Source organism: Pelodiscus sinensis, chromosome 4 (assembly GCF_049634645.1).
Source record: "Pelodiscus sinensis isolate JC-2024 chromosome 4, ASM4963464v1, whole genome shotgun sequence".
NCBI classification, from domain to species: Eukaryota; Metazoa; Chordata; order Testudines; family Trionychidae; genus Pelodiscus; species Pelodiscus sinensis.
The window spans coordinates 79,891,352-79,918,393 of NC_134714.1; positions in this window are offsets into that span (position 1 = coordinate 79,891,352).

The following is a 27,042-nucleotide window of genomic DNA, read 5'->3' on the forward strand; positions in this document are numbered from 1 at the left end:
AAAAAGCTAAAGAGAGAAAGGTTTTTGGTCTTTTGGCTAAAGAAATTTGGATTAAATTCTGCTCATCTTTTTGTTTTGTTTTGTTTTGTTTTGGTTCTTCTGGTTTTTGACACACAGGTCTTTGTACATTCTTTGTAAATAAACAGGTTTACATTAAAGAAAATACTTGACTCCAATTTCTATGCCAATTTCAACTTCCCCTAAGCTCCAGACTGTCACTTAACCTCATCTTTGATGGTATTATTTTTTTGACCTTTTGGCAGTCCAATCCCACATTTCTTGAACAACTAAACCTCTCAGATGAGAACAGGAAATTTCATGTGTGCAAAAGCAGGACCGTCAGGACACCACAAGGTGCAGTAGATAAGATAGCAGGGTTAGAGTCGAGCAAAGTGGGCCCTCTTCCTAGTTCTGCCATGGACTCTCTAAGGGTATGTCTACACTACCACCCTAGTTCGAACTAGGGTGGTAATGTAGGCAACCAGAGTTGCAAATGAAGCCCAGGATTTGAATTTCCTGGGCTTCATTTGCATATAGCCAGGCGCCGCCATTTTTAAATGTCCACTAGTGAGGACTCAGTGCCGTGCGGCTACATGCGGCACGGACAAGGTAGTTCGGACTAGGCTTCCTACTCCGAACTACCATTACTCCTCGTGAAAAGAATGTGAAATGAGGAGTAACGGTAGTTCAGAATAGGAAGCCTAGTCCGAACTACCTAGTCCGTGCCGCATGTAGCCGCGCGGCACGGAGTCCTCACTAGCGGACATTTAAAAATGGCGCCGCCCGGCTATATGCAAATGAAGCCCGGGAAATTCAAATCCCGGGCTTCATTTGCAACTCTGGTTGCCTACATTACCACCCTAGTTCGAACTAGGGTGGTAGTGTAGACATACCCTAAGCGACTTCTGGCAAAACAGTTGTCATCCTTGTGCATAAGTTTCCCCAAATGTAAAATAGGGATAGTATTTAGCCACATTTGTAAAGTCCTTGGAGTTCTAGAGATAAACATAAATGTGCTAAATTTATTATTAGTTTACTAGAGGGGATTTACTGCAGCATTTACTATTAAGAGCTATCAAAAAGAAATTAGGGGGCATAATCCTTATTTTTTCCAGGATTTTAGCTCAAATAACTACTTATGAAGGTTCTTCCCATGAGTCATTTAGCTTTTGCTGATGACATTTCACAGCCTGCTGATCACAGCCAATTCCCATCCCCATTCATGCTATAAATATACAGATTAGGGGGATAAGGGAGAAGGTCACCTATTTTCAGTGTCTCAAAAGATATTTTCTAATCTTTATTGTATTTTTGCTTGGATAACTTTACTCACAGTGTATGGGAATGGTTACACTGCAAGACATGTGGTTTTTTTTTAAATATACCCACAAATCCATCAGTGGGATCTAATAAAACTCAGTCCACTGAACTGATGTCAGAACAATAGATTTGTGCATTTTGTCAGCTCAGTTTTGTGATTTTTCCTAAATTCTCTTTGTATTTCAGTGATTTTTAGTACTACTGAAATGTGAAAGAATGACAGGTCTAGACCACTGAAACGCAATTCTACTCTAAAATGTGGCTATGTTTAAATGGCAAGTTTCATGCTTGCTGCCTTTATTGTTCCAACTCAGATGGGTTCAGCTTGCAAGTAAAAGGGAAGTCTACCTGCCACTTAAAGTGTGCAGAATGGGACAGGCACAAGATCTTGTTCTCTCTCTTGTAAATCATGTCCTTTTTGTATGGGACTTGCCATCATCAGATGAGGAGAAGCCAACCTAGAAATTGATGGGCCTACTACAGACTTCACTGATAGGAGAGTCGTTTAGCTCCTGTAGTAGTTATTCATGCATTAAGAACCAGAAGTCCCAGGTTTGATACCCCCTACCAGTAACCCACCTTGTGGTGTGTAGGCCTTATTCTATGTACTGTACCAAAAGAGATAGGGCTTCATGGAGAAGAGGGCCCTTTTAACCACTGTCTGTGAGGGCAGGGAGGATGAAAGGATTAGCATAAGGTACATTCCAAATGCAAGTAGCAGCATGGGTGTGCCTGGTAACTCATTGTGCACTTCTCATTATTCATTTTGGGATAGCATGGCTCTACACCACTCTTTAAAATAGACTGGGCTAACAAGCCATAAGAGAAACTTTTTTTTTTGGACAGCTCAGCACACTCACTGTTGGCTCTTACAGAATGGTACCGAGATTCCTTGTTAGTGGATAAGCTATACATGTTTTAGAAGAGACACTCTGTGGTCCCTCTGGTTCCTGTATCATCATAAAGATCATAAAGATTCTGTGGGCCAAATTTCACCTAGTGTAGCTCTAGTTTCCCCACTGGAATACTCAAGTCTGACCAAATTAAAACTGTCCCTGCATTGGAATTTGTAGTAATTGATATTTTTATTGAGGATGAACAAGCCCAAATAAAATCCATCACAATCTCCCATAGCTGTATCTCACACACACACACACACACACACACACACACACACACACACAGAGAGAGAGAGAGACACTAGTCCCTGTTGTGAGCTGCTCTCATTCTGAGCTCACACACAAAAAAGACATCTGTTAAAAAATAAGGTGCTATTTTTCTGACCACAGCAGTGCTTTCAAGTCTATGGCAGTCACAGTGCACAGGGTGTGGTAATACAAGGGACATGGATGGACTATATGTGAGAAAAGTCCACAGCATTATGGAAATGGGTAAAGACTTACTTAAATCACCTTATCCTGCCCAAGCAATTCCCTACAAGGGTTACTTCCAATCTGCCCTAAACAAGAGAGAAGAGAACGGCAGACAGATACATAAGCAGATGGCAAAAAATGAGAATTTTGATAATATTGACTTTCCATGTGTAGAAAATGTATTCCCTATATTTTAGGCATCTGTTAATCTACTACACATTTGAGAGAGTTTGTCTATCCATGAGTCTGTCTGTTCAAGAACTCCTCCTAAAATGTCAGAGCTAGGACCACCAACTTGGATCTACAGCTTCCACTTATCATAACTGGTTTGGTTGTGCCAGGAAAATGAGATGCGCTTCTCACTTGAGCCCAACCTATTGCAGTAAGAGAGTACTGGGGTCATTCTCTCTCACTGGGGCAGCCTGCATACCGAACTCCTCCTCCCCAAACCCACCTCAAAGCAGGGATTTAAATGAAGCATGCATATGTTCATTTTATTTTCCAAAAGACAAAAATTGAACTAAGGACCCAAGCAACACTGGGCAAATCTTCTAGTGATACTATAAAAGAAATAACCAATCATATCAATATTAATGCCAGAAAAGCTTTGGTTGTTCTCTGCTTCATAATGGACCATCTCGCATGATCTTATATTTGATTAATGGATTTTTATAAGGCTGGAAAAACTTGCTAGAACAATACATTTGCATGGAGGATGGATTTGTAACAATTACACTTCATGGGAATGTCAGTAATGTTGTCTGGGGTCTTGTATTTCTGTTGTTCTACCTGAACTTTGAAAGTCCAGGCTATGCAGGATGAATTTCCCCAAATGCACATTGTCAATAAGCAGAATTTTTTGGCTGAATTGACATAAATGAAAATGACCAAGAAGTCACAAAATTACAGTAGGATAAATAAATGATGTTTCCCAAATAGAATGCAGTGGGAAGTATTTTGTTAGGTGACACGGAGGCCATGGAATGACATGTTTTAAACAGGACAGCTTTTTACACTCAAAAATGGAAGAGCTGTCAACAACTTACCCCTTTATGAAACTTAAAACAAAAAATATTCAAAATTGGAGTATAAAACAGATGGGTTGTGGGAAAATTACATGAAATGTACTATATAGTTGAGAGAGTTAGTTTGTGAGTGAGCGAGTCTGTCTGTCCATCTGTCCATTTATTCAAGAACTCCTCCTATCTCCCAAGTGCCCTTTAGGGAGGCTACATCTAGACTGCACGCCTTTTTCGACAGAGGCTTTGCCGACAGATACTGTCGACAAAGCTTCTGTTGAAAAAGAGCGTCTAGACTACGATCACTATTGTCGAAAAAGTCTAGATGCTCTCTTTTGTAAAAGCAGTTTGCATGCAATAGCGCCTTTTTTCGAAAGAGTACTTTTGAAAAAAGGCATTGTCATGATTATGGGGGTTAGCCAGCAGCCTGGGGATTAAGGGGTTAACTACACCTAGCCAGGTGGAGTGACCAGTAGGAATGTAGGTGGGACTTTCAACCTGGGACAAAGGAATTTGGGTTTTTTCCTTTTGTCTCTCTGAGAGAGTTCTCTGCAGCTACAGAGAGGGACAAGCATGTCTCTCTCTCTCCAAGACATTATTCTTCATTTTCTGTGAGTAGGGTAAAGTTTAGGTAGTTTAGTTAGGTTTTATTGTTTTAAGGATGGGGTATGGGATCTGAGATCTGGCACTGTTTAAAAGATGTTTTGGCTTTTCTTTGTAACTAAGTTCTAGGCCCATGGAGTTTCTCCATGAGTATATTTTGTTACCTTCCTATCTAGTCATTATACCTGCAACAGGAATATTGTTGTAATAATAAAAGTTATTTCTTTTCTTTTTATTAACCTGGCAGTGGTTAATTGTGTGCCTTGATTTTTATTTTAGGGGTGAGATTTCCCAAATGATCTTTCCTCTGATTCCTTTATCAACATTTGGGTGGTGGCAGCGGAAGTTTTATTCCCAAGATCCAGGTTTTTAAGATTTTGGGGGAAGTTTTATACCAAAGCCTGGTAAATAAGGCTTTGGGGTACACTTGCTGGCCCCCACTTCTGCATTTATCATGCCAGAGTGGGGAAGGAGCCATGACAGGCTCGTAAAATTATTCCTCGTAAAATGAGGTTTACCAATATTGACAATACTACTGCGTTGTCGACTTACTGTCGACAGAATGCGGCAGTACTGTAGACACAGGTATAGTTTGTCGACAAAAGTCAACTTTTGTCGACAAAACCCTGTAGTCTAGACACACCCTGAGGGTGCCACCCCCATTTTTACGAGAGCATTGCTGGCTGTCCCTCTTTGTCAGGGAGTGAAGGGAAAATGATAGTTTGCTTTAGTCAGTGTGGCTGAGGAACCTGGACATACTCCATTTGGGGGACATTCACCCCTCCTGCGGCTGTGCCTACTGGAGCTACAGTGGTCATGGAAAGCACTCTTCACCGAATCCCATGGTGAGAGAGGGCTGGGATAGGCCACTTTCTCTGGGGAAGCCTGTATGTTGAACCCCTCATCCCCAGCCCTATTCCAGAGCAATGATTTAAATGAAGAAAAACAAAAATTAATTGAGTGAAGGACCCAAGTAGCACCAGGTAAATCTTCAATTAGGTTATAAGGAAGGATTGCCTGGATTTCAAATATAAAGATCACAAGAAAATCCTTTTTTTAACACACACGGCATAGCAAGCCTTCAAAACTCATTACCCCAAGGCCAAGAGCTTAAGAAGTATTTAAAAAGAAAAACAAAAAACAGGTACTCACATGAGTAATGAGAACATCCATTTATATGAGGTAGTACATACATGTACAAGGATATAAGCCTTCACACTTAAAGAAAGAAGTGAACCACTAACAAGTACAGACATAAGTGGCCTGGAAGTGTAAAATGGTCTTTGTACCCTGGATGTTTTTATCAATTGGCATATTATCTTACTCAGGCACTTTAATTTGTTTTGGGTTTTTTTTGTTTGTTTGTATTTTTCCTTTTTATTTCACTGTGCTTTTGCTTTGCTGGGAGGATTGTATGGTAACATGAGACCACACCCATCCCAAGAATTGGTTTGGCTCAAATTAGGTATGGTTTGTGTGAATGAAGGGAAGAGACTGAATGAAGGAGATATGAGTAAATGCAGAACAAATACTGTGTAGAGCAGCTGCTATTTTTTTTTGTTAAGAGTGCAGGGAGCAATAAAACAGATTGCCACTCCTAGCCAATGGGAGCAGTGGGAAGCAGCATGGACTAGGATACTGTTTCCCGCAGCTCCCATTGGCCAGGAATGGCAATCTACAGATGCTGCAATCATCTGTACCTGTGCAGGTGCAAGTACATAAGGAGGCAATGGCCTGCCAGGAACCAGATACACCCTGTGGGCTGGTATTTGTCCATCCCTTGTGTAGACACAAGGACCAAAGCTCACCCTCCTTTTTGTAAGGTAGTATTCTAGACTACAAGCTTCAGGCAACATTAGGCTTTGTTATTGTGGACCAGTGTGGTAATGGTCAAATGGAAGTCCTTCTCACTGAAAAAGAACAACAGAGATATACAAATGGAGAGTGTTCTAACAGGTGTGCTAGAATTTGAGGCCACAACAAAGTGTTTGAGAGCTGGCCCTTGAAGAACTTAGAAAAGATCATAGGTACATACTGTGATTTACCCCTAGATCTCAGATTCTTATCAGTCCACCATTAACATAGTATCTGAGCACATACATGGATGTGACAAATCCTAGACATATGATATGATAGTGAAAGTATGCATCTTTACAAAGGTGAGTATAAAATATAATCTTTCAGATATTTTTCTTTTCAAAACTCACTTATTTTCCCAGCATTTACAAAACAAAGGACATTTCTCATCATAACCAGGACAATGTTTTCTTAAATCTCTGCCCCAAAGCAGAAAGGACAAACTTCATTTTGTAAAAACTTTAAAAACAACAAATAGTCTAGTAGCTCTTTAAAGACTAACAAAACATATAGCTGGTATCATGAGCTTTCATGGGCACAACCCACTTCTTCAGATGAATGGAGTGTTGGAAGTCCAGTTCTACGAACAAATAAGGGAAGGGGTGGCAGGGAGGGAGAAGGGAAAAAATTTGAAGGAGAGGAAGAAAAAAACCCACAGAGAGTAGATAAGCTTCAAAGGGATAGCAGAGTGAGTCTGTAACAGGAAAAACTTAAAAAACAACAAACAGTCTAGTAGCATCTTAAAGACTAAATAGTTACAAGAGGCTAATAAGAATCATTAGCACCTTCATTGGTTGGTTGGTTGGTTGGTTGATAATGTGCGAGCCATCTGATATTCTGATTCAAATCATAGGCATAAGAATTAAACTTGTGAATGAAGTTCTTGATGTCTGTTTAGAATCTGGTGATGGTCATCTTCCTTTCCAAGTGCTAACTAATGATTCTTATCGGCCTCTTGTAACTAGACTGCTGTTTTTTAAGTTTTGCCTGATACAGACTCACTCTGCTATCCCTTTGAAGATTATCCACTCACTGTGTTTTTTTCTTTCTCTCCTTCAATTTTTTTCCTTCTCCCTCCTCTCCTCTCCCCCCCCCCCCTTCAATTATTTATTCCTGGATCTGGACTTCCAACACTCCAGTCATCTGATGAAGTGGGCTGTGCCCATGAAAGCTCATGATACCATCTACATGTTTTGTTAGTCTTTAGAGTGCTACTAGACTATTTGTTGTTTTTTAAGTTTTTCCTGTTACAGACTAACTCGGTTACCCCTCTAAGGTTTTCATGTTATAAGTTTGTTGCAGCTAAGGAAATATTGCTACTGCTCATGATTTTATTGTGAGGGTCAGTGTTTCCACTGAAGATCCCAGCACTTGGAGCAATGTAGTTAATTTAAGAATCTCAGCTTTCATTTTTAAAGTAAGTTAGCTACGGTTTCTTTGGGGGAAGAGAAAAGCTTAAAGATGTGAACTGAATAACCCTCAGTGGCTAAAAAGCAATAAAAGCAAATAGACAAAACCTCCAAATTTATAACCCCTATCTCGTCACACAGATCTCATTTCAAGATTTTAATTTCATTAATTTGTGGGGACAGAGGGCTGAGTTTTGATTTTTGTAAGATCGGTATTGGTGATTGTATTGGTGATTGCACACTTATAGAAGAATTGAAGCATGTGTGGTGGATTGTGATAGGTTCCTGACAAACTTTCATGGAGCCAGTAGGTGTTCACAACTCCAAAAGTTCTTATTCTCCTCACCTTGCTTGTTGAGCTATAGTGCGCCTGTAACTTCTGCCTGGGAAAGTGTATTCACATCCCATTAGAGGCATAATTGCTTGCTGTAGAGGAGCACTTGGCCACCATGAGTCAAAAGAATCTGCATTGCAGCAGTGTTAGTATTTAAAGAAATAGTCCACATTTATCATATTTGTCATTTGCCATTAACTTAAATTCCCTTTATGCATCTGTTCAAAAATAATTAAGATTTTATGCTGTAGTAAATATGCTTGTTCATCCATTAGTGCAAAGCAGAAGATTAATTGCATTACAATGGGAATCAGTACAATAACATTCAGAACTACAATGATAACAGTGACAGCTGGGCTGCCTACAATATTTTGCTCTGATAAACTTCGAAAACAAGTATAGATGAGAAAATAATTAAGTCGCTGACAGGACAGTGCTTCCCCTGTTCCTGTTGTGTGTGCAATCAGCATCACAACAGCCAGAACAACAAAGGCTTGTGCTGCAACCAATAAAGCCAAGAGCTCTGTCTCCCTCTCTCTCTCTCTCTCTCTCTCACACACACACATCTTAATTAATCAGGACCCTGACTAAAAAAAACCAAACAACCCATTAATTTAAAATGTTAGTTTTCATTGTACTATGATTTTCTGGTGAACATATGAGAAGGAAAGAAACCAGTGTTCCCGTACAGTGTAACCACAACAAGTATAAATGTATATTTGTTCATTTGGAAATTTAGCTAGAGTCATATAGGAACTTTTATAGTCTAATTGCAAATTACAATAGCTACCTAATAAGGCCAATTGGTTAAAATACAAGTAGGTGATTGAAAATGTTGCCAAAAGTCACCAGAGATGGCACAATTGAACTTGAATAAAGACGGAAACAGGAAAACTCAAACATTTTTAGTACTGTAGTACATTTGCAATATGATCCTCTCTTATAGAAACAGAATATAAATGGGATCGTTTTTCAAGTCAGAATTCAGTGGCAATATGAAATACATCAGCAGGTTTCTCATTAGATGAGACCTTCTCCCCTTTAGAAGGTATTTGCCCTTTCAATTGTGCTATAACCTACTAATCTCTGGGGAAAGGACTATGGTACTTGCAATTTAAACATGCCTTCTTTGTAACCAGTGGGAGTCTTGCTATTGATTTCAGAGAGAGCTGGACCAGGTCATTGCCTTGTATTTCATTTTCAGCTGTTTCAAGTAAAGGAAAGTAAAACTGAGTTTTAATTTTTGGTCATCTGAGCTTTTGACTTGACTTGTAGGTAATCAACAATGAACTCAAAGTTCTCCAGAGAATTCTCTCTCCAGTGGCCAGCCGTCTCCCGAAAATCTTCTGAAAGCATTATTATGTATGTTGCCCCTTAAATGAGATGACAGCAGGTAGAGGTAGCAGCGGCTCTGCATGCTGCCATTCCCCTCGCTGGAGGAATGGCAATGCAGTGACGCACTCTGTCAGAGGCTTTTCCCTGCTGCTCCAACAGAGGTGGAGATTGGTACCTGGGAGCAGCAAGGGACATGGAGCACCCAGTAAGCCTCATCCTCCTCAATCCCTCCCCATCCCTTGCAAAATCTTTAATATGGCAAACCATGTTTCCCCAGGGATCCTGACCCAATGTGAGGCTGAAGGTGGCTGCAAGCCTATTGGTGTTGCAAGGCTATTTGAGGCTGTGTCTACACTACAAAGAAAAGTCAGAAAATTTATGTATCTTTTTCTGCTTTTCTTCCAAAAGAGGCTTTTCCGATATTTGGCCCGTCTACACAGGGCCAAATGTCAGGAAAAAAAACATTTTTGGAACATCCCTTCTTCCTTGTAAAATGAGGTTTACAGGGAGGCCGACAAAATGTGTCTGCTTTTCCGATTTTTTTTTTTTCAGAAAAGCAGACACATTCCTTGGATGCGGCAGAGCTTTTCTGGAATACCTCTGAAGTCTAGATGTACCCTGAGTTATGTGGCTGCAGAGTAGTAGCTGCTAATAGAATTTCAGTTCTAAAGGCAATGTTGCCACTACCAGCAGCATAGACGTAATGGCAGCATGATATGGAAGGGTCACTTTTGAGTTGGGGGGAGGAAAGAGCTGATCTCACAGGGGGTCAACCACTCAGGGCATCATGGCAGGGGTGGAGGAGGCTGCCATGGTCACTCCCCACGACACACACATACACACACAGATTCAGTCCAAGACCCCTTAAGCTCCCAAGCAGTTGACCTGGAACTGAAGAGGGATGGGACTAGGGGCACCCCAGCCAAGGGCTCGCACTGTATGCCCAGTTTCATGCTCCCACTTCTGGGGACCTCCGCTGACTGCAGAAAGCTGCTGGTGATAGTGCAGAAGGAAGGGTGGCCATATCATACCATGCCACCCTCGCTTCTGCGCTGCTGCTGGTGCTGCTGCTGCCTTCAAAGCTCACTCTCCAGCTGCCCAGCTCTGAACACAGCTCTGCCAACAGCAGCATCACAGAAGTAAATGTGGCAGTTTGGGTGCATGCCCTCCCCACCAACAACAGTCATGGGAGAGATCATATTTCATAGTCTGTGATACATTTTTCATGGCCGCACAGACACAGGAAGTTGGGGTGTGAAGGGAGAATGTTCCCTCTAATCTTTTCCATGAGTGGATTTCTCATACATGTGCACAATAAATTTTTATGAGAAACAACAAACCTAGCTGTGGACACTTTGCTAATCATCTTGGGGGCATCTGAATCTCTCCTGAATGGCCGTACATGTGTCCAGCGTACAGGGAACACTGGTGGATGTTGCTGAAACAACCCCAAGGTTTTGCACCCGGCTTTCCCACACCCAAGGTCCGGCTCCCCTTCTGTGCCACGTCCCGGCTTTTGGGTGGCGCCTCCAGGGTACTGCTGGCTTTACCACCCTCTGGGGTTCTACCACTCACCCTTCCCGGCAAGGACACCATTTCAGGAGGGCAAGCAGGGCTGCAGCTGTGCATACCCAGATTCTGACTATCAGGGATGGGATGGGGGAGGGATAAGTACACAGCTTGCCTGAATTTCTCTCACTTCCTACTGGTGCGGGTAGGGGCAGAGGAGAAAGCATACAGCTCATGTGGATTACCTCTCACTCCTTAATAGAGGAACAGCAAGAAGAGTGTGTAGTATCCCAGTATGCATGGCTGCAACCCCCTTTTCCCTCATGAAATGGCGCCTTTGTTCCCATGGACTCTGCAGCTCACCATTCCTGAGATCCAGGCCACTAGCTCTGGAAGCTCCACTGCCACTCTGGGCCCTATCACCAGCCCTGGACGCCACAGGCACTTCCATCGGTGGGTAGGCTGCCACCTCTCCCTGACCAGATAGATCAAACACCATTTGCAGCAATGGCATCAGATCTGGGAGGGTTGGTGTAATCCCAGCCTGGGAGAGTGAAACAAGCTGAAGTATTGAGCAGGGTACAGGTCGGTACCCCAGTTCTAAAAATAGTTACAGTGCCATTGCGTGGGCGTGAATTTGATAGTTCCCTATTTATGTATCCAAGGGTCACATTCACTCTTATTGCCTCAGCATCACACTGAGACACTTTAATGACTGCTAAGATTGGCACAGCTACAGTGTACACGTTTAGGCACTAAACATATCTATATCTATATATACATATAGATATATTTGCATCATGCTTAACACGTCCGCTTATTTTGGGAGAGCTGAAAGAAGCCAAAATTAATAGTTTGGCAAAAGATGAGAACATTTTCTTTGTTACAGTGGCTAAAATTCCATAACAAAGCTTATCTAGAACTGTGCATTCTTTGAGTCACCAACAGAACAGCTGTCATTGCTCACATGAACAGAGACACCTGTGAAGGTTTTCAGTCGTGAAGCAGACAACAATCAGAGGGGATGGGGGATGAAACCCAATGCAATACATCTTAGGGCTAATAAAGCACCAGCAATGATAAAGAAGGGGAATGTCCTGAACATGACTTACTTCACAAATCAACCCATTTGAATTGGGTGAGTTGGGTCTAATGAGACAGAGACAGAGATAATATGTTTTTAAATGACCCCTAAATCTACTGATTTGTAAATGAGGATTGTTTGCATTGAAAGGACTACTGGACCCCCCTGAAAAGGTTTCTGAGCAAGCTAATGATTTTCCATAGAGTCACTTAGAAGATCTGAGCCATCATATCTTCATTTCATTTTGTGTTTGTCTCCTTTCTTTATATGCCCCCTCCAAGATATGTATCTGAAGTCTCTGAACATAGTTTTTGGATTTTATCAAAGTACCATAGATACTGCTATATTTACTTTTGCTTGCTCATTTGATATTGATTCCTGTCACTGGAAGAGATGGAAAAACAATATAGCAGTGGCCCAGTTCCCTTTATGCAATCTCATCTCAGAAGAACAAAGGCATTTGCCTACCCAAGGGAGGAGCCATGACTCGAGAAAGAAGCTTCCAATAATCAATCATAAGAACATAAGAACATAAGAACGGCCGTACTGGGTCAGACCAAAAGTCCATCTAGTCCAGTATCCTGTCTACCGACAGTGGCCAGCACCAGGTGCCCCAGAGAGGGTGGACCGAAGACAATGATCAAGCGATTTGTCTCCTGCCATCCCTCTCCAGCCTCTGACCATCACTTACCATTTGCCCATTAGAGGCTTTAAAAAGTAGATACATTCATAGAAGATAAGTCCATCAAAGTATATTTGCCAAAACAGGCAGGGATGGTGTCCCTAGACTCTGTTTGCCAGAAGCTGGGAATTGGGGAGAAAGGATGGATCTCTTGATGATTACCTATTCTGTTTATTCCCTCTGAAGCACTGTAAGAAGACAGGATACTGGGCTAGACGGATCTTCAGTCTCACACAGTATGACCATTCTCATCTTAGTCTCATTGCTTTTCCTTTCATTTTTAATCTTTGTGCCTTCTGTGAAGCAGAGCAGAATCTGGCCCAATCAATTACCCTAGACTCGCATTAGAAAATGTGAGATCAGAATATGACCCATTACATACTGGTAATGACTATACTTGTTCTGAAGACCTCCAGGCTCCAGACAATTGTTATTGCTGCTCAAGTTATACAATTTTCATTTAAGAAATTAATTACTAACTCTTTCAGTTGTTAAAACCAATTATTGCAGGCCTAAGACAAGCCACTGCTTTTTACTACAAGAAGGAGTGATGGCACTAATATTGAATATCACAATGACATCATTCAGAAAAAGCTTTTAAAATGAAAACACTGGGTCAGCTCCTCCATTTGACCAGACCATGGACACATTACAAGAACTAGTATCTTCTAACCTTTTAGATATAGTTTGTAAACTCATTTCTTAAAAAGACAGTTCTTTCCCTATGCAAATTAAAATTCTCTCAATGTTGGACAATGTCAAAAAAAAAGATGGATTATAAAATATTTATCTATATTGCTGGTTTGCTTTTTTACCTGCTTGTATTTCCAGCAGAAAATTTCCATACCAGTTGAAGTCAATAGTATTCACAGGCTTGCAGATAATGCTGATGTATTGCAGTGCTGAGGGGAACACTACATCATCCAGATTGTCGAGTGGATGAGACTTATGCCAAGAATTGCCGAATGTCAAACATCAGGGCAAATTAGATTATTGCCAGGTGCCATTCTCTGCTTTGATTTTTCACCAGTTGTTGCTCTACAGGTAGTGCTGTCCCCCAAAGCAGCATGAAACCTTTTGTGCACAAAGCAGAAATTAATCAAGATACCCATCCTTTCCCAATCAGGTTGGAAGCAAAGGAGTCTGGTAGCCTAGGCTGAGGAAGGCTTTTCCTTCCCAAACTGCTAGGCATTCTGGGGGCAGAGTGTTGCTGGCTCTCCCCCCCCCCCCCCTCCAGTGCCTGCCCTTCCAATGCTCCTGGCAGGTGAGGTTGGAGACACATTGCCTCCTGTCTCCCCATTGCTCTGGGGCTGGAGCTGGGGCTGGGGCTGGAACCGTGCTGTGCACCCTCCTCCCTCCCCTGGTGGTCTGGGCCAGGGAGTATGGGGGGGCATGCACATGCTCACCCTCTCCCATCTCTTTCCCTCCTCATTGTGGGGGGAGGGCCATTCACTCAGCATACTTCCCCACCTCCTCCCCTCCCTGTGGGGGGCGGACCTCAGCAGAGGAGGTGGAGCTGTAGGTGGGGCTGGAGACTTGCTTCAGAAAAAAGGAAAAAAAAAGATTAAGACTCTGGGGGAGTTGACATACAGCACAAGGGAAAAAATGTGAAGTATTAAGTATGTGCAGCTTGACCATACAATAGCTATAGGGGTAGAAAATACATCTGAGCATTTAATGGTTGCCACTGAGAATTACTTCAGCCTTGTCTACACTTTTAAAAAGTGCATCTTGCTAAGTCCTGCTGTTGCCAACAATGAGTGCAGATGATCACATGCTGAATATGATTTAACAGTAAACACGGGCAAAGGCAAACTGTGTTTGGCAATGTTTCAGAAACTCACTTTGGTGTCAAATGTAGTTTATTCTTGTTAAGCCAAGTTACACACTAGATTTACCACCAGTACTGACACCAATTGTCAACGGTGGGTCATTTTCATAGTGTTGAGAAGGCCGTAGAGTGGTGCCCAAGGATAAAATTGAGAACAGACAAAAATATATATATAATGGTATGTCTACACAACAGGTGGGCTCCAAGGACAAGAGCTGTGGGACCATTTCATTGCTGTGTAGATGTGTAGTTTGGGGCTATAGCCTGAACTTTGGGACCCTCCTACTTCACAGGGACTCCAAGCCCAATATGTCCCCTGAAAGATAAGTACTTTAATAAATAGATTAGAAAGGTTGATTAATGAACTTAGAAAGAAGAAATTTAGCCCAACTTGGGGGTGGGGGAAGGGATGACATTTATATGCTTAAAAAATAATTTGACAAACGAAATAAGAGCCTCATTACTTAACCACTATATGGAGAACAATGTGGCTCTGGAAGGGAGCTGCAGTATGGACCAAGGCTTTGTCTACACTAGACATTTTACAGTGTAGTCACGGCAGTGAAGCTGCAGCAGCGCTTTAACACAGCAATGCAGTCCTGGGAAGAGTGCTGGGAAAGAGCTTTCACGACACTCTAAGTAAATCACCTCCAATAGGGGAGCAGCTAACAGCACTGGAAGTGTAGCTCACAGCACTGAGCCTGGTTTACACTGGCACTTACAGCACAGTAAGGGTATGTCTACACTACCCCGCTAGTTCGAACTAGGAGGGTAATGTAGGCATACCGCACTTGCAAATGAAGCCCGGGATTTGAATTTCCCGGGCTTCATTTGCATAGGCGGGGCGCCGCCATTTTTAAAACCCCGCTCGTTCGAACCCAGTGCAGCGCGGCTACACGGGGCACGAACTAGGTAGTTCAAACTAGGCTTCCTAGTTCGAACTACCATTACTCCTCATTCCACGAGGAGTAACGGTAGTTCGAACTAGGAAGCCTAATTTGAACTACCTAGTTCGTGCCCCGTGTAGCCGCGCTGCACGGGGTTCGAACGAGCTGGGTTTTAAAAATGGCGGCGCCCCGCTTATGCAAATGAAGCCCGGGAAATTCAAATCCCGGGCTTCATTTGCAAGTGCGGTATGCCTACATTACCCCGCTAGTTCGAACTAGCGGGGTAGAGTAGACATACCCTAATTTACTGAGCTTGGGGAAGGAGAGTGTTTTTTCACATGCCTGATCCAGAAAGTTGCATTACAGTAAAGTGCCAGTGTAGACTTAGTCTTCATCATCTTTTCCCTATCTCTAAGTTTTAGGAAGTTCACCCATTAAATCAACAAAGTAGGAAACAGAACCCAAAAGTTATTATACCAAATTTCCTAACCGCTAAACTATGTGGTCCCTTTTGCTTTGTTGAGCCCTTTGATTACAACATCTTATTCCCCTTTTTCTTCTCTTCCTGCACATCTCTGCTGAACTCCATGTAGTTCATTTCTATCCTGATGTTCAGCTTTCAAGTCCTACAACAATTATATATTGCTTAGTAATAGCCAAAAGGTTGGAGACCTCTTCTGCAGATGGAAAGCAATATGCTAGCACAGCAGCTTGAGAGTATGAAAATATACAATATAATGTAATTTTAATTTATGAGAGAGCTATAATGCAAGATGAGGTGATGAAACAAAATTGAAAAAATTCCATATTTTAGGAAGTATAGTGTGATAGAAAATCAATAATATATTGAAGCCCATTTAGACAAATAAAATTGTTAAAAGAATAAATGCAATATGTGCCAGTATCTATTTAATTTTCTCTTTCACTCAAGAAGAAATTCTTTTAAATGAATCTGGTACAGATCAGTTATTGCAAATGATGTTTGAAAAATAAAGGGCAACTTAATTTTTAAGTTTTAGATTCATTTTTAACATACATATGTTAAAGATTCTAGTCAGGCTTTTGGACAAATTTAGGAAAAAAATAACGTGATTTTGTGGTTCAGCCACAAAGTCCAGCAAATCTTGAAACTGATGTGTATGTCACAGAACCTCCCTAGGAGACAGGAGATAGGAGAAGGCTGAACATCTAGAAAAAACAATTAGTTTTCTCCAAAGAACATGAACTTTCAAATTCTGGCATGACAAATATATAGAAGAAGAGACTCAGTCCCAGAGCGTGGAAAGTGATTACATGAAAAAGTACTTTGTAACTACTAGATCCCCTCAGCATTCCAGAACATGATTCTGGAAAAACAGAAATAGATACAATTCCCACCGATTCTGTTCTGGCACATACACATAATATATACTGAGACATGATCATTGTCTAAGTTCTGGCCACCACATCAGTTTCTCTCACCATTGGACACCACAGCAATCACAATCAGCTAAGGCATGTTAGCTCTCCATAATAGCCTCCTAGTTTAAATGGGAAGGGACTGCTGGCAGAGCAACTCAGTAAAGGAACCTCACTTCTGTAATATATCCTGGTTCACCAAAGTATAAATCTGACAACTTTCTTTTTGCTGGCCTCCAGTTTGGAGGATAGGGAAGATGGGCATGCAATAGCTTTGACAGTGGTCCAGTTTGCATAGATTTTTATTACCAGTTCGAGAATGAGAAAAGTTTCAATAAATCTCAGTAAGATGAATGCAGGCATCCAGCCAGAGAATATATTTAGCAATGATTCCTGGTTTTGACTTAGATACCCTACCCTCAATGTTCTACCCCATGACTCACAATAGGGGTCACAGTATATCTGACTTTGGCTATGTCTGTACTCTGAGCTAGGATTGTGATTTTCCCCTGCTCACGTGCACCTCACACCAGCTGTAGAATATGAACAACAGTGTAGCCATAGAAGAACAAGTAAAGGTAGCTGAGGCAACTATGCAAAGTACACACCCTTTAGTTTCAAGTGTTTGGAGGCTAAGCCATGCCTCAACCACTGCAACCAGTACTGCAACAGTTATATTACTATTTATACTCATAGCATGGGTATATGTACGTAAACAGAGGGAATCACACCTTTAGCTCATAGTATAGACACAGGCTTTGCAAAGTAAAATTGGGTACATGCCCCTTTCGTTGTGTCCTCTCCTAACAGCAAAGAATACAAATTAAAGTGGCCTTTTAAAAATGAGCTATGCTGATACTTCAAAATACTTCTATAGTATATTCCATTCCTAGAGCCCAAGTTCAGTTTAATTTGCAAGCAATTTACAATACCCAATCAATTAGATTTTTCCTTCTTCTTGTGAGTTTTCTTAATGGGCAATTAAGATGGAACTATTACATTCTTATTTTATAAGATCGTTATTCCTGAGTGGGAGAGCCATAACCCACATATATTTATAACCAATTTCAACTGTTTACCCACCCAATCCCTCAGATCTCTTTATGGAAGCCTAGAGCATGGTTGCCAGTTGCTATACAGGCAGTCCCCGGGTTACGTACAAGATAGGGACTGTAGGTTTGTTCTTAAGTCGAATTTGTATGTAAGTCGGAACTGGTATATATTGTAGGGGAAACTCTAGCCAAACATTTCTCCAGAGCTCAGTTTTATTCTCCCATACCTCACTTCCTTCAGTCCTTTATTCTCAAGCTGAGGTGTCTGCTGAGAAAAGCCGCGGAGGACGCGGGAGGTGGGACCGCGGCGCGTCTCGTCTCGGCGGTCTGCTGGGTGGGGGGGCGCAGCTAGTGTGGGGTTGCCTCACCCCGTTTGTAAGTAGGGATCCGATGTAAGTCGGATCCATGTAACCTGGGGACTGCCTGTACTGTGATATTTCAAGGAAAACGTCACAGTGTAGGACAAAGAGGAAGAACCTACTCTTCCCCCATGCCCTCTTCCATGGCATTACATAATTGACCAGATATATTAAGAGCAGGAGGAGAAAGGTGGTCAGTCAATCTGAACTGATGCAACCTGTCTGCAATAGCAGGATAACAGATTTGAAAGATCATTGATCTTAATCACATGAGGTGAAGATGTTTGTGTTCCTTAAAAAAATACTGGCATATTTGTAAATTTGGAACCAGGAGCTAAATTTACAATACTGCTGTCCTTTAGCATTCCAAAAAATCATGTGGCAGGCCTTCCGAAAGCCTAAGATTTTTTAAAAAATCTAACATTTTGGGTTGGTTTTCCTTCTCTTCTGGTTTCTTTTCTATGCAGCCTTGTGGTCTAACAACAAAATGAAGTGTAAGAAAATTATTCTCTAACCACACAATTTCAAAAACTTTAGATATCATGATGCTTGTGTTAAAAAAAAATCAGCTGAGTTGGTAACAGAGCATGGCATTGGGTTTTCACTACCAGAAGGGAAGTGGTATTGTTCTGAAGTCAAACCAAGGAAACTGGAGTCAGAATCCCTGGCTTATCTTCACACCCAGCCAGACTTGCTCCCTGAACCCAGGCAAATTACCGATTTTCTATACCTCATTTCATCCATCCATAAGAGAATAACTTTCCTCAGTGTACAATTCGGAGGCTTACATATTGTGTGTGAAGCATTTAGATATATTCAGATGAAGGGTGCTAGTAACACATATACCACACAAAGAAAAAAGGTGACTTTTCTTTAACTGTGTGTGCAGAAGAGGAAAGCTTATGAATCCACAAAGAGTTAGGCTGAACAGTGTCAGAAGATACTATTCTGGGATATGGCCATTCTGTATTCAAAGTAGCAATTCTGTTGACCACTTGCATAGTTTTAATGGGATGGAAACTCAGATTGTGTCCTGTAGTAAGTTTCTCCAGACTTGTCCCTATCATTCCCCTGCTTAAGGGCAAGTAGGAGTTGCATGAATTATTAAATTGGTCTTCAAGTTGCTAAGCAATTGTGTTGTGGGGTATGTTTTGTTTTGTTTTGATCCCTCTCTTTTGATGATTCTCTAGAGTCCTTTCTTAAGGCCTGTAATTTTACAAGCGCCTTTTTGCTCAGTAACACTTTAAAAAACATTTTAATTAAACATAAGACACTTTTGCTTTTATGAATTTCCATCTGACATGTGGAAAAAGCTGTGTGTGCCAGAGCAAGTGTAAAGGAGAAAAAAAAGCAACATAAAATCAAGAGGTCCACCTTTCTCCCACATGTTGTGCAAGCAGCCGGAAAGGTGCTAGCCTGACACCTACTGAGCTGGACTCTGTGGGAAACATGATTAGCCCTTCAAAAGTGCTTGCTGCCTGCTGAGATCAGCAGTTTAAAGGACCAATTGCAGTGGCAAATGGCCAGCAGTTAAAAACAATGAGCCAACAATTCAGGAACAATGGGATGCAAAGGGGCTGCTAGTGTCACCATTAATATAAAATATTGAAGCTATCCTCTATGCTGTATGTATAGTGGAGAATGGACAATGCTGGGCTTTGTGTAAGCCCCTATCTCCAGGGAACTACTAAAGACAATCACAGAAATGAGAGATAGGGAAAGATATCAGGCCATCTTGCTCATCTCTCTGACAATGGAAAACTGCTCACTATAGTCTGTTCTCCGGTGCTTTGCCCAGCCTACTTGTAAATGTCCCAAGTAATATTTCTTCTAATATCAATTTCCTTGTGAAGCACATCCACAGAATAATAAAAGTTCACTAAAAGTTTTTTGCTCACAACCTAGCCCTTCTTCCCCCCGCCCTCAATTTCAATCTACAATTCTTAATTAATCTTCTCACATTGATCTCTTCATTTACAATCCTCCCTTACATGAAATGGCACCCTGATTTTTTGTCTGTGTTGGTTTGTTGGCTGTCCGGGCTAAGGATTGCATATAACTGATATGGTGGGCATCCTACATTAGACAGCTGATTGGCAAAAGAAAAGGACCATAGACAGTTGTAGTCCTTCAACAATAGTACACATCTCGCAGTATGGAAATGCATTTTCATATACACGCATTTCCTCTGCAGACTTTCACTCTATTCCTCTCCAAGCAGTCTGCTAATTTTCCAAATTCTTCTTCATCTCTCAGTTTTTTTCATGGGTCTTGTCAGATTTCCTAGAGTCTAAGTATGTCATGCCAACCCTTCCAGTCATGGCATGACTTCCCATCCAAGTAGATGATTTAAATGGACCACAATTGTATGTGGACATATTCTTTCTTAAAATTAGGAATGGTGATATTAATGTGGTGGTTTGTTTTACTTTTGTACTCCCTTAACTCCCTTTTTATTTTTGTACTCCCTTAACCTGAGGGCTCCTCAAACCTAAATGAACCTCCGGTGTGAGATAATATACTCTTCAGACTGATCCAAGCTGCGCTTGCTGTCAGTGGCCCTAAGTCAGTGGTAGTCTGACTGTGGGCCAGATGCAGACCCCCAAATCTCTTTATGTATTTACTAAGCAGAGTTATGATTTTCTCAAGTATTTACCTTGATCAACAAATTTGAACTCTGACAGAATAACCGATTATCCCTGTCATAAGTTATTGAAACAGCAGCTGAGAAACTCAGGATCTTAGCAGGTTCTCTGAACCAGCCCTCAAGGTCATAACAGTGTAGGCAAGACTATAGCTCTCCATCACTAGAGGTTCCTGCCTGCATTGAGGTAATCCTTCTGGACCCTCTAAGCCAGCTTTTTGATAATTTTGTGCTAACAGAATGGTGCAGTGCTACCCTAAAGCAGTAGAGTAGCCGGCCCAAGTCCTTTATCACACTTAAAAGGGGAATCTGCTGTAACCCCCACACATATATACATGCACACACACTTGATTGGAATATATATCTGCCACATCCTACATTAGCCCTCATTCAATCTTCAATAGAGTAGCACAATTATTCAGTTAGTTTAGGTCTGAAACTGAGTGTGGGAAGACCAGATCTATTATGAATTCAATAGAAATGCACAGCATTGACCTCCCATCTGAAAATGGAAGAACCACCCAGTGTGGCTCACTTATGTCTGTTATGCTGTTCATTCCACCAAAAGAGGGAGCTGTAACAAATGAACATCACTTTTCTCCTGCTTCTCCTGCATAGCTTTATTTCTTACAGGCATGGACAATTCATTTCCTCCTCCCCTACCTTTGTTTTATCTATTTTTTGCCCTGGTCTCTCATTTTCTGAAAAGGTTTTATAGTCCTACTCAAAACTTTTGGGGGTTCATCTTCCAAGTAGTGCACTTACAAACTGCCAGTGCTGCTTCGCTGTTCAGGAAATGGAAAGCTCTTGGCAGTCTTACATATGACTATTTCTGAAGCATTTCTCTTTAAATCTCACTATGCTATTTCTCATTATGGCTCCCAAATTCTGCTGATTTGAGACACCTAAGAGAAATTCCAGTAGCATTAAAGAAGATCTATTTCAGCAATAAAGGAGATGCAATCTTTTCTATTTCTCTGAGAGATACAGAATGGAAGGATAAGAAAGAACATTTCCTGTGGGACTGACAAAAAAAGAAAAGCTATTTCAACATTTTCTGTGAAGGCTCCAGAAATCACACTCTGTACAGTTACCTAATTTATATCCACCTCTACAAAATAAAAAGTCAGGCTCAATTCATTACATTTTGCTTCTTAAACAACAAGAAGGCTGACATCTCCGCCCCCCCCCCCCACACACATCTTTTTGATTAATATTGGGATAGGCATCTTTGGGGGAGGAAAATGTATCTTTTATTGGTTGATGGGAAGTGCTATATTGTAAAATTAGTGTACCCCACTCTTATATTAGTTCCTTTGAAAAGAGCTTTTAGATCTCCTAATGAAAGTGTTATGAAAGAGGTAGGTATTAATTGTTGTATTGAACAGCACTCATCAGCAGATGAAAAGGCAAACCCTGTTTCCCCAAAGATGTATCTCCAAAGCTCTAGGCTTCTCACCATCCGTTAAAAATGTAGTCAAAGAACAAGAACAGCAGCAAATTCCACCCGGTATATCGCCAGCAAACCCAAACACCCTCTCAGTTTTCAAAAGTGACCCCACACTCAAGCATGTCAGTCCCCTACCTCAGCAGTCAGCAGCTTCTTGCATGCATAAGTGCTTCCCATTTAAAGAAGTAGTCTTGGCGATATGTCCTGAGGTGCTCAGATACCATAGTGCTGAGAGTGGCACAAATGCCAAGACTGAGTCCATTAGTTTCATGAAAAGCTTTTTTCTGTTACAAAAAGCAAGATGAAGAATTTCTTACCAGCTTTCCTGGGGCATATTATCTAGTTTAAATCTCTTGAGTAATGGGACTTTCACCATTTCCCTGTTTTCACCATTAAGAAATCTTTCATGATAATCATTTTAAATGCAAGTTTTCTAAACTTCATCTTATTACCTCTATTTAGACCTGCATATTCCACTTTAACATACTAATCTGTGTGTGTGTATGTGTTTACACTATTCAAGGAGCTGTAGATTCCTACATGGCCTTTATTTATCATTGAACTAAGCTAAAGATATTTAGGACCCCCCTGTGAATGTCAGGTACCAAAATTTAGATGCACAAATCTGTATTTCAACACCTAAATCCCTCTCAAGATTTTTAAAAGATGTACAGTACCTGCAGAGCCCCATAAATTCAATTTGATCCTCTCAGAGTCTGTCATTGCCACATGGGAGGATAGGATCTACTTGACTGAAATACATAAATAATGTAAGAAGACCAGAGTGATCAGCAAGTCTGGGAGCTATGGCAGTGAACCAAGACTCAGGAAATCTAGGTTCTTTACTTGGCTGTAGTACCAGTTTCTTGTGAGACCTAGGGAAGTTGCTTAAAGAAATCTAAGGCAGAGAGAGGCATTCACTAAATTGGAAGACTTAATTCATTAGTGTTTTCAAAGCCCTTTCAGATATTAGGAAGGCAAATGTAAATGTAAAGTATTATTGCTTCAGAACACGAGAGTACTCCTTGAGGCAAAAGTAAACTCCATAAATACACACAAAGTTCTAATCAGAAACTTTGAGGTTTTTTTGTTTTCTCATGGAATTGGAAGGCACTGTATTCCAGGTGTGATGTAATCCAAGGTTTATAGAGTCTGATCCAACCACAGTGAATTCACTGTTGACTTTCCATTGACTCTAATATGTATTAGACTGGTCTGATAAAGAGAATCACCTCACTTTGTCATACCTCTGTGCATATAGCCCCCAATCTCCTAGCTTGCTTTTGCTACCATTTCTCCCAGACTAGCAGGGTGGACTGATTGGGATGAAGCTGATAAGCCAGGGCAGTCATGATGAGGTCTACTCTTCAGGGCAACATACAGAAGAAATAAAATCAATAATCCTTGGTGTAATCATGATAGTATGCAAAAATTTAATTCCATCTGTAAATAGATTAGAGAATTAAAAAAATGCAGCTTAATCATCTCCATAGTGTGGTAAATATATTGACTTCTGGGATAGGGGACCCTTGAACTATAATTCCAGGCAAAATTCAAAAATTCTCCTTCAAAGAAATCCATTTTATTAATTAATTATTTAGTAATTGATGAAGTAATTATGCTTTAAAATTAACATTTATTGCTATAGTATTTACAGATAAATTGTCCGCTAATCCCTGATTCTCAGCTTTTCCAGACTACTTTCAGGAGTTTAATGTGGTTTGCATGCACACCCCCAAGTTTCACCTCATTAAAAACTACTTGCATATAAAATCAGGCTTAAAATATGAAAGTGTCATAGCACCCTCTTACAGAAACATTGTTTATATTCTCATTGTTACCATATAATTATAAATTAATTTGAACATAAATGTTGTACATTTCAGTGGATAGTATATAGTACAGTATAAACAAGTCACTGTAGTTTTGTAGGAACTTCACTAGTGCTTTTTGTGTTGCCTGTTGTAAAACTAGTCAGCTATCTAAATGAGTTGATGTACCCCTGAAAGACTTCTGTCTATCCCTAAGGGGATACCTCTATCCCTAAGGGGATACCTCTATCCCTCTATAACTTCAGAACCATTCACTTATAATGCAATTGGAAGTTATATACACTGTCTTAGGCTATGTCTACACTGAGCATTTATTTTGGAATAAGCTATTTCAGAATAGTTATTACTAAATAGCTTATTTCATATTAGCATGTCTACACTACAGGGAAGCCTCAAAATTAGTCCTAGGCAGGCTTCCCTAATGTAGATATGCTATCTCAATTTAGAGTCCCTGGAGAAATAACTTAGAATAGCCCTGGTGAGGGCTATTTAGAAATCGCAGCAATGGAGTGTCTACACTCAACTTATTTCGAAATAGCTAGTTCAGAATAGGCATTATTCCTCACAGAATGAGGTTTACAGAAGTTGAAATAAGCTGTCCGATGCTTTGCTCCCCGTCTCCAGCAGACCAGGGAGACGGGGAGCAAAGCCGCGGAGGACCCAGGCGGCGGGACCGTGGTGCGTCTCGGTCTGCCGCCCGTGTCTTCCTGGTCTGCTGGGGTGGGGGGGGCGCAGCTAGTATGCCCCCGCCCCCCCCAGCAGACTAGGCTTTTCTCCGGACGCCTGTGGCAGAGCAGCTGGGGTGCTGCCGGTTGGTCCTGCAGCGCCTCTCTGGGCACTACTGGTCCAACCCAGCAGCACCCCAGCTGCTCTGGTCCTGATTCAGCCGCTGCTGGTCAGTTTCAGCAGCGGCTGAATCAGGACGCCTGGGGCAGAGCAGATGGGGTGCTGCTGGGTTGGTCCAGTAGTGCCGAGGAGCGGTGCTACTGGAGCAACCCAGCAGCACCCCAGCTGCTCTGCCACAGGCGTCCTGATTTAGCCGCTGCTGAAACTGACCAGCGCTGACTACAGGAAGCCCGAGGCAGAGTTGCTCTGCCCTGGGCTTCCTGGAATCAGCTGCTGATCAGTTTCAGCAGCAGCTGACTTGGGGACACTTGGGGTTCTTAAGTTGATTCTGTATGTAAGTCAGAACTGGCGGTCAGTTTCAGCAGCGGCTGAATCTGGACGCCAGTTCCGACTTACATACAGATTCAACTTAAGAACAAACCTACAGTCCCTATCTTGTACGTAACCCGGGGACTGCCTGTAATCTGACTTCCAGCTCTACTGCTATCCATTTTAAACATCCTGCCAATAGCGTGGACCTCTTCATTTCATAAATAGTCGGAGAGAGATAGTTGCACAAGATAAAAACAGGCCAAGTAGAAAAAAATCCTTGAAGTACTTGGTAGCCGTTAAGTGTGTATTAGATAATACGTACAAGTATGTAAGATTGTGCTCCCCCCAACTCCACAAAAGGTTAATAATACTTCTAGCTCCAATAGTTGAAATAAGTGTGCCAGCAATCACCCCCTGTGAAAGGTAGCGCTATGCTGATAACTCAGGTGCCAGTTCAAGTTAAGGTCCCTATATGACCTTGTGAAATGCTTCAAAATTGCTGCATGTATTAATCCTACTTACAAAATCTATATCACATCGGGATCTACTTGTAGATCTTGAAGCCTCTGACAGGAGATCTTGACTGGTTTGGCCAAGAGCCTATCAAGTGCAGCACTTCAGCCGCCCTCCCCCCCTCCCACTGCTGTGCAACTCCTGCCCTTTGCCTTGGAGCTGTTCCCCTCTCCCACCCAGTATTCTATCTCCACAGAATGGGGGTGAGGGGCACAACAGAGTTTGGGTTGTAGGGAGTTTGCTAGCTGCTTTTGAGAGTGGTGTAGGACCAGCTTAACCTACAGCACCACCACACAGGAGACACCTGTAGTAAGCAGTGTCCAGCTAGAGACTGCAACCTGAATCCCTGTCCCAGTCATGTACCCACTCTTGCATCCCAAGCCTCTGCCCTAGCCCTGAGCACTCCTAGACCCAAACTCTCTTACAAAGCCTTACCCTGAAGCCCCTTCTACACCTCAACTTCTATCCCAAGCTCAGCTCAGAGCCCTTCTCACACTCTATACCCCTTAGCCCAAGACCAGAGACTGCACCCCAACCCTCTGCCCCTGCCTGATGAAAGGGAGGAAGGATGGGGGAGGGAGGAAAGATGGAGTGAACGGGTGCAGGGCTTTGGAGAAGGGGTATGAAGGAGGTGGGGCAAAAGCATTTGGGTTTAAGGATGATCCTGGATTGCACTTAAATTCAAAAAGTGATATTGTGCTTAAAAAGTTTGGAGACCACTGATCTACAGACATCAGAATAGCAACTGGGGACAACAATATTTTGTTCGTTACTTCCCTCACAGCCTTGAAGATGGTATGTGCACAAGCCTAGGTCCCATCACAGCTTCAATGCTGTGAGAAGGAAATAAATACTCCTGTTAAGGAGAAATCATTATGCTTATGCTGTTTAAACTGTGAGAGGCGAGGGTTTCTAAGTATAAGCAAGGAATCCCCAGCTGTTTTGCCTAGATTAAGCCCTAAAGGTTATGCAGTCTGCTTACTAAAAAAGATTCTATTATATTTTGCAACCTGACAATATCTCATTTGTGTGTATGCTTACATGCTTAACCTTGTAAAAATCATTTATTTTTCTTAGTTTAATAAACCTTTAGTTAATTACAGGACTTGAAACAGATGTGGGCTTTGGGTTGGGATCTCAGTACAATTGAGCTGGGCTAAGATGCTGGTCCTTTGGGATTTAAAGTAACCTGAATATTTTTGAAGGGTTTTTTTTGGTGTGAATTGAGCATGTACCACAAAGCTCTGATTGTTACCCACAGGCAAGATTGACTGGAATGTCTAAGTGGACAGTCTGTGACTCCCTGTGAAGGCTGTCTAGTGCTTTAGAGGTTCATGCTTATTATTGGGTTGGTGAAATCTAAGCACAGAGCACCCAACCAGTTTGCTTCTTG